Source organism: Symsagittifera roscoffensis, chromosome 2, assembly GCF_963678635.1.
Source record: "Symsagittifera roscoffensis chromosome 2, txSymRosc1.1, whole genome shotgun sequence".
In the NCBI taxonomy this organism is placed as follows: domain Eukaryota; kingdom Metazoa; phylum Xenacoelomorpha; order Acoela; family Convolutidae; genus Symsagittifera; species Symsagittifera roscoffensis.
The window spans coordinates 28790968-28800865 of NC_087063.1; the positions used below are offsets into that span (position 1 = coordinate 28790968).

The 9898-nt window shown below is 33.0% G+C and overlaps 1 protein-coding gene across 1 annotated transcript in view; it reads right to left on the minus strand.

The window, feature by feature from the left end:
• The window catches only part of LOC134840136 (uncharacterized), a 274304-nt gene extending 273769 nt beyond the window's left edge, over positions 1 to 535 (minus strand). Inside the window, exon 1 of the mRNA XM_063855829.1 lies at positions 523 to 535. The gene's annotated coding sequence lies outside the window, so the exon portion shown is untranslated. The remainder of the gene's footprint in view (positions 1 to 522) is intronic.
• Between the last annotated feature and the right edge of the window lie 9363 nt (positions 536 to 9898).

Here is a 9898-nt window from a genome sequence, read left to right on the forward strand (position 1 = left end):
AAACGGCAAAAGTTTTGGTGCACAAATTTCGAAGATAAATGACCTTGCTAATCACTTGGCCTTTAAATGAAACTCAAACTTCAAAACAGCTTAGACTATAATTGAACTTGAAAAGGATTTCCAATAAAACAAAACCAACTTTGCTAAAAATGGCCTGATTTTCCAGACAATTCAAGTCGGTACAAAATTGAAATTGAGTTTTTGCAAAATTCTAAAGCTTTGAAATCATTTTCATTACGAATCACTTGCCATTCTATTTGATAAAAAATATCAATTCTCAAATGTGATCAATTTTTTTTCGCTAGGCGCAATACTCAAAGGGCCGTCAGGCCCCTACCCCCAACCTAGCCTCCCGTAAATAAGAGCAATTGCTCTGGGATCAAATTGCTAGAGACAGCATTTTCGAATGCGAGTCGTAGTATTGCGTTTCGGCGTTCTCCGGGAGGGTGCAAGGAGACGTCTATAAAAAAGTTGATCAAACAATTTTAAATTTAGGAAAAATTAGGCAAAAACTATAACAAAATTTAATAAGTTAAATGGGCAAGTGAACGGATATAAGACAATAAGTTAGAGTCTGTGTATGAACTTGTTATCTGCTGAATCGCGGTACTTCTTCCAGGATAAGTTGATAGTGCCGCTGGATGCCTTCAAAATATTGAACTTTTGATTGTAGGAATCCAGTTGAATTTTTTCGAGAAACGTATGTATTGAAGGATGGTTGCCTTGAAACAAAGCGGTTACACCTAGAAGCCACCCTTCAACTGCATTTGTGGTTCGGGCTAGACCACACACAGCGTTTTGATAATGGTTCCAAAGAGAAATAGGAAAAAGTGTTTTTCGGCCAATCAAATCCCCTCTAATGTACGTTTTTCCGAAATTAAGCAGTGAGCTCGTCTAATTTTTCGAGATCGTTTTGTGAAATATCCAGTTTGGTTGCCACACTGCATATTTCCTCAACGACTAGGTCGAACCCGATTTCCACTTTTGACTCCGGAACAAAACTAAGCGCAGGAATCATATTCAGCGCTAAAACTAGCTCGCTGTTTGATTCGTACGTCTTTTTAAGGCCCAATTCGGATATTTTTCGCATAAAGCTCTGACAGAGGTGAAAATAGCATCCCTTAATGTCAGTTTCGTAATGAGAGGTAAAAGCACTCAGAGCCGCAATTTCAAAGTCGATCAAAATTTTTCCGGGGTTACGTCACCGATAAGCGATTTGAGTGCGATTAGGAATTTGTTATAGGTTGATAAGCGCTTATTGCTAAGCAGAGCGTATACGCAAGGTGGATAAAACCCGCCAATCTGGATGTGTACAGTGTACAGCTGGTAAAACTGACTGGGGCAAATTTTGAAAGTACCGTCTACAAGCCAGGTTTTGTTGTACAATTTAAGTGCATTGAGGTTCTCAAGGTCGCCAAAAATTAATATGCGTTCCGTATCTTGTTTTCCGCTATCAAAAAGACAAAATTGCTTAAAATGATCGGGTATTTCGAAATGGCGGTCATCTGTGGCAATAGTGGGCAGGGATGTTGTTTGTTTACTTCTGTTTAAAGTTCTCGTTAGCGCTGAACGGGAGGGCAAAGACAGTTGGGTTGCTTTTTCGTCCTGCACCAATTGCAAACTAGCTGCGATTATCTGGCTGTTTACTGGATTTAATTGACTCCTAACTGTCTCCTTCATTTGTTGAACTAGTTGCCGAGATTCTGAGCGTCCTGCGTTGAGCTCATGACTATGCTCGTTGCTCTGTGAGATTATATCGCTCCCAGAAGTGATTAAAGTTTTCGGGCATTTATACGATCTCCATTTGCTGCAGCGCCAGTGTGTCGTTGTCTTCGTATCGCGTTTCTTTTGAAATTCATGGCCATCAAGAAAAATCAGAGTTTGGCCTTTTTGTGAGGTTCCCCAAGTAAAAGAATTCATTTTTGACTTATCAATGAGTTAAAGAGGGAGATAAGGAATGCAGAGTGTATACATTTTCAATTAAGTTGTTCTAATTCAATGCCATATTAACACTAAATTAAACACATGTTGGCACTATGTTAATCCCAAAAATGAGTCCAGTTTAAATTTAGTTATCTTAAATTTGCATTGTTTTTCAATAGCGCGAACCTAATTGAGGTATCATTACTCTAGATTTATTTCTGCTTACACTTTGATCATGATTTTTGTTCATAATTCATGGGATCTTTTTAATTGGCATGGGATTTTATGGTATGGGCGATTTTTATACAAGGGATCTTTTGGTATGTTATCTTTTGTCATGGGAGCTTTTGGTATGGTATCTTTTGTCCTGACACCTTAAAAACAGTTTGTGACGAAGTATAATTGTTATAATTTTTATAAAGTCGTTCTTAGATAATGACGAAAAATTTGAGCCCTATGTGGTCACTTTGAGGTTGACTATTGTTATATTTCACGAAAACAATTTTGGGTACAATTTTTGAAATTTGGCTCTGGTGAATACTCTCAAAAAAGTACCCAAAAATACCAATTTCTTCCAAAAAATATCCTGCCCGCAGCGCAGACAGTTTTGCCAAATCAGCTCTGCTTGAAAGTGCTATATGACTAGCCTATAAAAGGGTAATACTTCTTCCTCCTTCAGAAAATAGAAGAAATAGGTAATAAACCATTTTTTCCTCCATAAAACTGCTTCGCACGCATTGTCTTTTACATTTTCTGTCTTTTCAGCTGACCTCTTAGATTCATTGAAAATCATGCAGTCGTTTGTTAGATTTTTTTGAAGACTACTTAACCACCGGATTAGTTGGTCTGGTCTCGCCCCGTTCTGTTGCTTAGTCACTAGAAAACAAAATTGAAACTTGTTGAATTGATTATTAATAGAGTGATTAAATAACATTCAGCGAATATGTGCTAAGAAGCAATTGAACATGGTTTTGGGAAGGCAAATATTGTTGAGTAAGTTTCATTCAAATTTTGGGGGCAAAGGCAAGGAAAGCTGCTGGGCCGATAGAAGTTACAGCTGGAAATAACCCCACCCAGGGTACGATGCAGCTCCATCCAGTCGAATCTTTCCAGTCGTTGAAGGGAATTCGCATCATCCCCATTTCCCTTTTAAATCCTCTGAGAAAGATTTTCAACTGAGTCTCATTGTCCGTATATGATGCGGTTTGAAAACTGTTTGCTATCAGGAGGAGCAAAGCGTTTAGACACGACATACCAAAGGCAACAAGACCGAAAGCTTTTGGGGTACACAGCGCAATCATAAAGACAATCATGGTGGCAATCGCTACCAGATATTCTAATATGTAGAATACTAAAGCTGCAACTTTGTTTTTTGGTTGTTCGGTTTGTAAGAAGTCGTAGTCTACACATTTATAGGAATCATCGCCTGAAGGCGGAGAAAAGGTGAAGCAAGCGGCATAAACAACACTTTGAGATATTTTGTAAGTATCGCTGTCGGCCACAGTAAAGATCTGACCTTCAGGGCCCAGAGCAAGAAATGAGAAGATTAAACCAAGTAAAACCAGTCCTGTGCCAGAAACGCAAGCTGCAATTTTAGCCCCTGATGCCATTCTGAGAAAAAGAACGATATACTAACACTGCTAGCGACTACTGAAATAAAACTACAATAAAAATTAAGTCTTGTTTGGGCATTGTTGGGTATTGTTACTTCAAAGGAAGCAATATTTTCCCACGTTAAATGTTTAACATTGGTTTACAAGATAAATATGGGATGGTGATTAGACAAATTAACGTTACAATGGGTCCATTTAGGTACTGCGAAACTCTCAATGAAATCTACTTTGTAACCATTTCTAATTTCAGTGAAAATTTTAACTTTTCTATCACCTCAATTTTGGAGAAAAAAAATCATGAATAATATCGCAAGCATGTTTTGTAGAACCCTAGTAAGTTTAATTTTGGATTTTGTGGTAACCTCTGAAAAATCTATGTGTATGATTAAAAATCTATGTGTATAAATTTTTTGAGTTTTTATGCATATTTTTCATCACCTTTCAATGCCCATATTAATGAAAGCAGTTCTAAACTAGTATTTGTAAACCAATTTTTTTATTGATAAAAGTATCTCTATAAAGTATTACTAGCCAACCAATCATGTTCCATCACTAACATTGACACTTAATTGTATGTGCCGAAACTACTTGTAGTTTCAGCACCAGAACAATTTGAATGAATCTTAAACTACAGTTGTTCTCCTTCTGGATCATGTCCAAGAACTAACTCGCAAATACCAGTATACACTAGATCTATTGAGACTAGGAGATATAAGAGTAAGATTAAGATTGGTAATAGACTAAGAAGTTGCACGAACCTATCAGGCCGAAAATTAGATAGCGTGACGAACAGACGGTGTACCTTATCTGAAGTTACTCTATGAGCACACTATCTCATACAAAACTCATCTGGTGCGACCAAAAGTCTCAAACATGAGCTTAACTAACATAGATTTAGACAATCAGATTTAGAATCAGAGAAAAATGAAATTGCAAAAGTTTAGACGGAATTGACAATTTAATAGAAATTTCTCCACTTATCAATACATCTACGCCGATATTTCAAACAACACGGCAAATACCAGGTACTGCACACAGACCAAGATCAAGGCGTGAACAACGGAAAGGAGACGGATCGATCTACTAAATGATCATACAACGAAAACCGGAACAAGTTTTTAGATGTATTGATAAAAAAATAAAATCTTTGTGCAGTAAATTTAAATTTTCAGAACACTTTATGCAGTAAATTTAAACTTTCTTTCATTAAAATGAAAAACAATTGAGGAAATTTTCATCAGGAACTTATTTGGTGCTATACCTATTAATTAAACAAAAACGAATGATCAAAAAAATACAAATGTCGTTCTTTCCAAAATCTGCCGTAAATAAAAATTTTGATTATGAAGTTTATTGAATAAAAAATAAAAAAATTAGTTACAATGAAAATTTATCGTTACTTACAAAAATTAAATACAAATAAGCTTTTCTTCATTCCAAGTATATCACCTAAAATTTAACCACATGTATTTAAGAAACTATTCTTATTTGAACTCTAACTCTTAAATTTTCTTTAACTGAAATTTCTACATACAAATCTGTCAAGCCTTATCCTTGCTTTTCAAAAATTCAATTTTATTTCATAAGCAGGCTTTCAAGGCTTTCCTTGGATCTTAAGCTTCACTTAAAATAAAATTGTCTAACGACCTCAAACGTCAGTTCACTCTCCAACCCTAATAAAGACCCAGGATTAATAGAAAACTTTGAACGACTAACCATTCTAAGTATGATAGACAGTGAAAAACTTCAATTACTCATCGTTCGATTGAGAGTCCTTCCTCTTAGATGACCGAGGCTAAAATCCTTAACACAATTTAATAAGTTTTAAAATAATATCTTACGATCTACTTGTGTTCTAATTATACAGGAACCTTGCGGCTTGATTTACTATTCTCCAACCCTTGATCACAAATCAAACCTTTAGGTAAGGTTAAGTAAGTACATCATCTTTTAGATCTAGTCAAGAGAAAGTAAAAAATCATTCTCACAAATTGATATACTCTCTCCCCAACTTGTCAATCACGACAATCTATGCCCCAATTTAAGATAACCACGCAAAAACCATTAGAACTAACAGTTGAGGAAAATGGAAATTCTAACTCCGAAAAATGCACCCATCATCCTAAACCTTATGTCAATCTAGGCAGTAAAGAAACAATCATACTACACAATAGTTTTATTAAAAAGGAAAGATATGATGTTGTAATCACACCGCACAGACGAACAATAGGATATATCAGATCAAAAAGACAAACACGAAAAAAGACAATAATAGCAAAACAAAAACAGATTATCAAAAGAAGATTTTCGAAAAGAGGAAACGCAGCTTTAGAAGCAGACAACAAAAACAATGGAGGAACTTCAATACCTGAAAGATACAATAAATAAAAATAACTCGATAGAAAATTAAAAATATTTTTCTGAATCAGAAGCTACATCACCATCATCAATGAAAGGAAAACATAGAATTAAAAATTAATACATTAATAAACCAGTACGACTGTAGAATGGGAATCAACCAATAACAGACATTAAAATTTACACACTAATAGTTTTAAGATACAAAAAATGATCGAATACGACAAAAGTTTCGACGATAACTCAATACTTCACTTTATTATCTATCCACAAAATGATCCCGCTCGAGAACAAGTACAATTTTTTCACAACTTAATTATTTTGTAAATTTGTTCAAAAAAGGAAGTAGTCCATGCAAACAGGAATTTTCTGAAATAAGATTAAAACGACAAATTCTTCATCACTACCTCAAAGGTATATGTAACATTACAAATGACATTGATGAAGAATTCTCAAAATTCTTTACAGAATATATAAAAAATATTCAACATCAAAACTCAAAAAGAGCGAACTCAAAAATTTTAAATGAAGTCTTTTCTATTATTTATAGTTATAAATCTATATTGGAACTGAAAAAAAAACACAAAATGAATCACCGCCTCAAACATCCCGACACTTAAGTGTAAGAAATTTGGGCTACACCTATACTTCTAGCTGTATATGAGTGTCTCATAATGCGTTCGCTCAGCATGTACAAGAACACACTTTAATCGAAGATTACATGATATCGAACATTCATTAAAAAGGGGCGCTAACGTACCAAGAGAGCAACCTCAAGAATCAAAACTGTGAAAACACTATTTATGAATTTATATCATAGCGATTCTTTTTTTAACAGTTTCTTTCGAAAAAGTTTTTTAAGGTAGCATTTAGGTATTTTTAAGGCAACACTAAGAAATTTTAAGGTAACTCAGATAATGGAAACCTTCCGAGATATCTTAACAACACTTATAAAAAAAGTTCGGCTGAGTTACACCTGATCAAAATGCTCAAAGTTCCTATATTTCCTGAATTATAAAAGAGAAACATTTTCTTTATGAAGTACAATCTCTTAAAGTCATTTCACTACATCTCATTTTTAGAAAAGTAACCCACCCAGCCTAATATAAAAAAGAACAAAATCACTATCATTAACAGAAAAAATTACAGATATAATTTAACAAAGTGTGTTGTTAAAAACATGAAAAAATTTTTTATCAAGCCATGACAAGATTTCCTGAGGTAAAATTTCAAATAGATTGGAAAGCAAACTAAATGTTTTCAGATTGATTCGAAAAAACTCAGTGTTTAGATATGGTGCAGTAATCACGCTTTTTTTTCTAAATTATGCCAAAAAAAACATAATAATTTTCGAAATTTGTGCAAAAAAAACTTAATAGAAAACTAAATATAAGGCGAAAAAGTTTTTGTTTTGTCAATTGTATGTGATTTTAAAAGGGAAATATGTGATCTTGTAATCACACCGCACATACAAACAATAGGATATAACAGATCGAAAAGACAAACACGAAAAAAGACAATAATGGCAAAACAAAAACAGATTATCAAAAGAAGATTTTCGAAAACACGAAACTCAGCTGTAGAATTAGATACCAAAACAGTAGAGGAACTTCAATACCTGAAAAATACAATAAATAAAAATAACCCGAAAGAAAATTAAAAATATTTTTCTGAATCAGAAGCTACATCACCATCATCAATGAAAGGAAAACATAGAATTAAAAATTAATACATTAATAAACCAGTACGACTGTAGAATGGGAATCAACCAATAACAGACATTAAAATTTACACACTAATAGTTTTAAGATACAAAAAATGATCGAATACGACAAAAGTTTTGACGATAACTCAATACTTCACTTTATTATCTATCCACAAAATGATCCCGCTCGAGAACAAGTACAATTTTTTCACAACTTAATTATATTGTAAATTTATTCAAAAAAGGAAGTAGTCCATGCAAACAAGAATTTTCTGAAATAAGATTAAAACGACAAATTCTTCATCACTACCTCAAAGGTATATGTAACATTACAAATGACATTGATGTAGAATTCTCAAAATTCTTTACAGAATATATAAAAAATATTCAACATCAAAACTCAAAAAGAGCGAACTCAAAAATCTTAAATGAAGTTTTTTCTATTATTTATAGTTATAAATCTATATTGGAATTGAAAAAAAAACACAAAATGAATCACCGCCTCAAACATCCCGGCACTTAAGTGTAAGATAAGAAAGTTACTTTTTCTCAACAGTTCTAATTGCCATCCGTGAAAACCTAGTCTAGTCAAGAGAAAGTAAAAAATCATTCTCACGAATTGATATACTCTCTCCCCAACTTGTCAACCACGACAACCTATGCCCCAATATAAGATAACCACGCAAAAACCATTAGAACTAACAGTTGAGGAAAATGGAAATTCTAACTCCCGAATATTGCACCCATCATCCTAAGCCTTATGTCAATCTAGGCAGTAAAGAAACAATCATACTACACAATAGTTTAATTAAAAAAGAAAGATATGATGTTGTAATCACACCGCACAGACAAACAATAGGATATATCAAATCAGAAAGACAAACACGAAAAAAGACAATAATAGCAAAACAAAAACTGATTATCAAAAGAAGATTTTCGAAAAGACGAAACGCAGCTTTAGAATTAGATACCAAAACAATAGAGGAACTTCAATACCTGAAAAATACAATAAATAAAAAGAACCCGATAGAAAATTAAAAATATTTTTCTGAATCAGAAGCTACATCACCATCATCAATGAAAGGAAAACATAGAATTAAAAATTAATACATTAATAAACCAGTACGACTGTAGAATGGGAATCAACCAATAACAGACATTAAAATTTACACACTAATAGTTTTAAGATACAAAAAATGATCGAATACGACAATTGTTTCGACGATAACTCAATACTTCACTTTATTATCTATCCACAAAATGATCCCGCTCGAGAACAAGTACAATTTTTTCACAACTTAATTGTCTTGTAAATTTATTCAAAAAAGTAAGTAGTCCATGCAAACAGGAATTTTCTGAAATAAGATTAAAACGACAAATTCTTGATCACTACCTCAAAGGTATATGTAACATTACAAATGACATTGATGTAGAATTCTCAAAATTCTTTACAGAATATATAAAAATTATACAATATCAAAACTCAAAAAGAGCGAATTCAAAAATCTGAAATGAAGTTTTTTCTATCATTTATAGTTATAAATCTATATTGGAACTGAAAAAAAAAACACAAAATGAATCACCGCCTCAAACATCCCGACACTTAAGTGTAAGATGAGAAAGTTACTTTTTCTCCAAAGTTCTAATTACCATCCGTGAAAACCTAGTCTAGTCAAGAGAAAGTAAAAAATCATTCTCACGAATTGATATACTCTCTCCCCAACTTGTCAACCACGACAACCTATGCCCCAATATAAGATAACCACGCAAAAACCATTAGAACTAACAGTTGAGGAAAATGGAAATTCTAACTCCCGAATATTGCACCCATCATCCTAAACCTTATGTCAATCTAGGCAGTAAAGAAACAATCATACTACACAATAGTTTAATTAAAAAGGAAAGATATGATGTTGTAATCACACCGCACAGACAAACAATAGGATATATCAAATCAAAAAGACAAACACGAAAAAAGACAATAATAGCAAAACAAAAACTGATTATCAAAAGAAGATTTTCGAAAAGACGAAACGCAGCTTTAGAATCAGATACCAAAACAATAGAGGAACTTCAATGTCTGAAAAATACAATAAATTAAAATAACCCGATAGAAAATTAAAAATATTTTTCTGAATCAGAAGCTACATCACCATCATCAATGAAAGGAAAACATAGAATTAAAAATTAATACATTAATAAACCAGTACGACTGTAGAATGGGAATCAACCAATAACACACATTAAAATTTACACACTAATAGTTTTAAGATACAAAAAATGATCGAATACGACAAAA